At 45.7% G+C, this 6,116-nt stretch overlaps 1 pseudogene; it reads right to left on the reverse strand.

Moving 5' to 3' along the window:
* Nucleotides 1-2,868: 2,868 nt before the first annotated feature.
* Nucleotides 2,869-5,609, reverse strand: LOC125528076 (annotated as a pseudogene).
* Nucleotides 5,610-6,116: the final 507 nt, after the last annotated feature.

Genomic DNA, 6,116 nt, shown 5'->3' on the forward strand with positions numbered 1-6,116 from the left:
TTAGCTGTAGCGTGCGTTATAGTACAACGCTACTGCTAATTATCTGTAGCGGATCTTATACCCCGCACTACTACTATTACTTTCAAAAGCAAAAAAATATCTCGATCCCGTGCGCGTTGTCAATGGCAGCAGTTGTTCGATCCAGCGATGGTTGGGGTCGCCGGAGGCATGAACGAGCAGCGGCAGACCAGATCCGGTGGTGGCTGTTGGAGGAGGGCCTGTTTCCATGGAAGAGCAAGGCAGCGGCGTGGGGCTCCTCTTCCCGACCATGCCAGATATGGTCGTCCATGGCGACTACCTGCACGGGCATGGACATGGGATTGTGAGTCAAACCAGAGGGAGAGAGAGAAAAGGAAAACCGAGGGAGAGAGGAAGGAGATGGAGGGAGTAGCGGGGCTGGTCACCGGTGGTTAGGTCTCCGGCGTGGTGGCGCGAGGCGGCGGCCTCCTAGACGCCGGTGGAACACCGGCGAGCTCCTAGACGCCGGTGGCGCGAGGCGGTGCCCTCTTTCGGTGCCATGAAGGAGGAGGGGCGCATGGGCAAGAGGTCAATGTGAGAACGTATGGAGAGAGAGAGAGAGGAGGTAAGAAAGTAGTAGCAGCGCGCTTTCGGTACAAGCGCTACTGCTAACCGGGATCAAAAGTGTGCCCGATTTGAAAATTAACAGCAGCGACCTCAGAAAACCGCGCTACTGCTACAGCTATAGCAGTAGCACGGCTCGCGGCACCGCGCTGCTGCTAAATGGAGTTGGGTGGGCACTGTCGGTCGATATTTGTAGCAGCGCGGGTTACGCCGAGCGTGCTACTGCTAAGCACTTGTCAGTAGCGGGTTTTCTACACCCGCGCTACTGCTAATTAGCAGCAGCGCTCCTTTTTAAGCCGCGCTGCTGCTAAGATTTTGTGTATAGGGTTTTTCTTATTAGTGAATCTAGGTTCTCGTTATAGCATAGAATGATGTACGATTGTCCTCAAAGCGCTACATCCATGGCACAATCGAGCATGTACTACCGTTGCAGATGAACACCAAAGAAACAGGCATCAAATAGATAACCCACAAAAAATAAGTCCAATCTCTGGAGTTTTTACCATCGGTCAATCATGCCCGCCTATCCATGGGAGCCAATATATGTGTCACTTGGAGTAGGGGATATTTAAGCGGATTGGGAACGACGAAAATATGGAATGATAACTGGATAATGAGGACAAATATGATGAGGTCTATTGTTTTCGAGTTGCAGACCTGCCCAAGATGATGTCTGAGTTGATTGATGATTCAATTGAATTGGGAGTTAATTAAGGAAATTTTATACCCATTTATGCAGCAACGATATTACAAATAATGATTTTTTTTGAGAAACGTTGATGGTTACTAGTCATGTAACTTTTAAAATGCTGGAGTATTTAGTGTTTGGTCAGCATATTGGATGAAAGAGGGTACAATAAGTGATGGTGCAGAATAGGGTTGCTCATGGGGCAGAGCACGCGTGGAGGAACATATTAGGATAAACGCGGGACAAAGATTTACTTAGATTCAGGTCCTCATGGTGAGTAATGCTCTACATCTTGCATGTCATAATATTGATTTGCCTCGTATGAGGGAAACCATATGTTGGATGCCGAGTCAGTTTGCATGGCTTGTCGCTCAAGTTGATCTACTAATACGCATCTAGTAGTACAAATAAGAGGCCTTCTTTTGGAGGAGGCCCACTATTGGGCGAGGGATCTCGGTCATGTTGGTGCCCTAAGGCCGGCCAATTGTTGGGCTTACCAGTAGGAAGGCCATCCCAGGTGTGGGCACCATCACTAGCCCCCGAATGTGTCTGGAGTTGAAGTCCTTTTCCCTTTAGGAATGAGAACTAGGCGGGCACCTGTTGTCTTGGGAAAAAACGTGACATGTCCTCATAGGTCCGGCTTCAGAGATCTTCAGGCTCGCCAAACGTATGACCTCCTTGAATAGGTTGAAGATGACATGATTTGTCCGGCTCATCGCCCCGAGGAGGAAGTCGAGGGCAACCGTGCATGGCAATTAAGGTGTCCAACCTCCCTATCTTCCTTGTTCGAGACATTAGTGCTGTGATTATTCTTCCTTGTTGGGGGCATGATAGTGCACCTGGTGGGTATAGGCCCGAGGCCTTCAGCCAACTCGTGGGCGATTGCGACGTGCTCAGCAGTTTGCACGCAGGAGGTGGTGCTGTTGGACGCTGTGGTGGCATCAATGGATGTCAGACTGGCAAGGATGATGCGGATCTCTTTTCTAAAGATGGGTCAGCGGTTTAATGATTATGGCGGCTTCTAAAACATATGCATGTGGTGTACGTTTTAGATTTGCTGCACCGGTTGTAAGTTCCGATACGTTATTTGGATGGATAGGCAGCACACCGGTTTTAGATATGAGGAGCGAGAGCACTCCATATTATTAAGTTTGTAGGTGTGAGTAGTGGTTTGGTATGGCTTGATATATGTTCTTGTTAGAGTTTGGTTGAATAATTAATAAAGATGGTTGTATGCGTCGATTGACCGTAGAGGCCAGAAGTTTTAACCTCCTTTTCCAAACAAATAAGAAGGTGAAGGGTATTCGTTATCTTTTTAAGGGCAAACCATGTGTCGGCTCGACCACGAAAGCGGGAAACAATGTGATCTGACGGGCTTGAATGTCTGAAGGGGTATTTATGGAGGAATTAAGAAGCTGTTTGAATACATTTATCTCTTGTGATTTTGCTCATGAGTTTATCTGGTCGAATTTTAAAGCTCACAGTCTAGGTAGGCATCATTTATCTTTAGATCAGGTCGTCATATATGGTCGGGACATCCTCATTATCCCATTGTTATCTCTGTAAACATACCAATTTGAGTAATTATAAAGCCTAGCAGATTAATCTAGAAAAATCAGTCCCGTCAAGTTTATTTATTTTATGTTCGGGTGTGTAATTGCCACCGGATACATACACGACACAAAGATTAAGAAAGTAACTTCTTTAGATTCCCTTCTGGACCTAGGTTTGGTTACATGATCTTGAGACTATCCACGAACCTTGTCCCTTCAGCCAGCGCCCTGAAGTTCCCCTTGACATACTCAACATTATCGATGGCCTTGTACGTCGCCTCGCCTAGCTCTGGGAGCGGCTTCACCACACCGGCAACACAAGCATCCTGAAACATCACCACAGTGGCCCGGCCTTTCTCGGCGTCCGCCAGCACCCTGTGCTCGGCGCTCTTATAGGTGCCATTGGTGAGGATCTGGAGAATGTCGCCGACGTTGATGACGAAGGCGCCTGGCAGCGGGTTCAGCGGGTACCACCTTCCGTTTTTCCTCACCTGCAGGCCGGGCGTGTCGTCCACATGCAGCAGCAGCGTCAGGCCGAGGCCGTCGTGGTGCGGCGTGATGCCGATCACCTTGTCCGGGTGGCAGCACGGAGGATAGTAGTGGAAGGCAACACTCTGCGTCTTGCCCTGGAAGGTTCCCATGAGCGCCTCCTGCTCAACGCCGAGGTCACTCGCCATGAACACCGTAAGGCGGCTTGTGAGATTTGACATCTCCGTTGAGTACTTGTCAAGTGCGTCCCTGAATGATATGTGTACATGTATATTTATATGTACGCCCGCGAAGGAAACGAAGCAAACGGAGCAATGCAGCATGTAATTAACTTAAGCAAGAGATAAAGAGAATTATGACCTAAATGTTGACGGATCGGCAGGCCAAAACTCATTGTTCCTTTGCTCGTGTTGCTGCGTCACGAGGATTAGACTCTCTGCCCAGTCCAACTTTTCAGACGACGCGCTTGGATGGCCACTGCCTTCTTCTTCTCCAGCGGCAAGCCAAAGAACTGCAGAGTGTTATCTTGCATATCTTGTACAACTGTTTCATCGACTCCATGGTTTGTTAACTGCGAATACAGAGGATGTAATTTTAATTTATTCCGCGTCAAACAGAGGATGTATATTTGATAGACGGAGAAATAGCCACTAGCCTAGTGGCAAGGGTGTGCAGTGGCGCACTCTGCGGCCAGGATCCGACTCTCGCCGGGAGCGAATTCCTGGTTCATCATCCGGGTGGGCTCTTTCTATAAAAATTTGTCCCGACTAGTGTCCATGGATCTCATTTTGTATATTTGATAGATGGATAGTCCGGTAGATAGATCAACAAATTAAAGTGTAGCAAGTCCACATGGTGTCTGGGCATGGTTACCATTTCCAGTGAAATTTCACCAGAACTTTGAAAAAATTCAGTCATGTTAGCAGGATAGTTAGATATACAAAAATATTTGATTTTTTTGTCAACATATTTCTCTAGCACAGAACTTGGAGCTAAATAAAGAAAACCCAAACTTATGTCAAGTTTCCTAGAATTCTGGTTGGATTTCAGTCCAACAATTCTTTTTGAATGTTTTCAGTCATTTCAGTAAAACAGTAGGTATGCCAAAAAAAATTACTTTTTGTCAAAAAGAGAAAATGGAATATTCACCGCCTCATGACATGGAGCCAAATAAAAAACACGAAAACTTTCATCAAGTTTCCTAAATTTTTGGCTGGATTTCAGTCAACTCAAGCGACAGTTTCTACCATGCATCCGGCCGAGCTGAGGATCTCCAGAAATTACAGAAATTAATTTCAGTGCAGTCGTGCGAGAAATTAATATTTCCTAGCGACCAAGATCTCTCACTCAAGGTTTTGGTTACCGAATGAGGCAATTTTACTGAGGGGGACTGATAAATGTGGTTACCACGGTTATCGAGAAATACCGACAAATACCGAGAATATTTCGAGTGAATTTTATAGTTGAATTTTTAATTCAAATAAGTGAATGAACGAATATTCAAACCAGAGACCTCTCAAAACAGGAACTAGGTTGCTACCAACATGCCATAACCAACTCTCATTGCATTAATTAGATCCTACATACTTTACTGTAAATCAAGTGTTTAAATTCAAAAATTTCAAAAAAATGGTATTTTTTGCTCGGTACGGCGATCTATCGAGGGGCACGAAAATACGCGATAACCATGGGAAATCTTGAAATTTCGACTGGTAACCAAAACCATGCTCTCACTACAATTTGTCGGGGGCCATTAAGAGCTGGTATACCAATATCAAAAGCAAGAGTGAATGGCTTCTCTCCAAACAATGCTATATATATGCGAATGCGAGCAAAGATAACAACCTGGAAGAAGCCCCAGTCTCGACACGCAGAGCCAAGCTTGGCAATCTCCGCGTCTGAGAACTCCGGGTGAAGCAGCCTCGCCATGTCTACAACCGGTAGCTCGTAGCTCTCGTCGCTGCCGACGACGACCCCGTCCCTGACCTCATCTGACCGGGCATACCTGTCGGGGATCACAGTGGAGTCTGCGAACGTGGCCGACGCGTCGTCCGTGATCTCGGCCCTGCTGATTACCTTGTCGCCGATACGCTCCATGGATCCTGCGTACTCTCCCCTCCGTGGGCGTCCTCCTCCCCAATGCTCACTGAATTGCCAGGTTTCTGTTGTTCTGTGTTGGCTAGGTGCTAGGTTGCGTTCTGCGCCCAGATGAGAATCCAGTGAAGTAGAGTGCCCAACTACCTAGCTAGTGGTTTCCACAGTGCTCAACTACCTACCTAGGTAGTACTGAAGTAGATTTGCTGGAATGCTGTCGGTGGTTAGCTATGGACGTTCGATGGTTGGAGGGGTATGTCAGTGATATATCCATGATTGATGATTCAGCTTCACTCCAACGCAACCCGACGACAAGTCATCGCGGCTTTTGGTATTATTTCAAAAAATGTCCTTGAATTGGAATAATGTTCGTGATTTCAAAAAATGTTCATGAATTTGTATATTGATGAATTGTTTTAATCAGATGAACAAATTTTGAATTTGATGAACATTTTTTGAACTTGATAAATAAAGTCTCCATTCAAAGAACCTTTTTTGAAATCAGATGAACCTTTTAGAAAATGGATTAACAATTTTTGAATCTGATGAATTTTTTAAACGGTTCTGGTGAACAAATTTTGGATCCGATGAACATTTTATTATTTAGATGAACATTTTCCATTTTTTTAACTTGATGGACAAATTCTCAATTCAAGAACACTTCTCTGAAATCGGATGAACTTTTTGAATTCAGTGAATTTTTTAATACA

This window comes from Triticum urartu, unplaced genomic scaffold (assembly GCF_003073215.2).
Source record: "Triticum urartu cultivar G1812 unplaced genomic scaffold, Tu2.1 TuUngrouped_contig_4617, whole genome shotgun sequence".
NCBI lineage: Eukaryota > Viridiplantae > Streptophyta > Magnoliopsida > Poales > Poaceae > Triticum > Triticum urartu.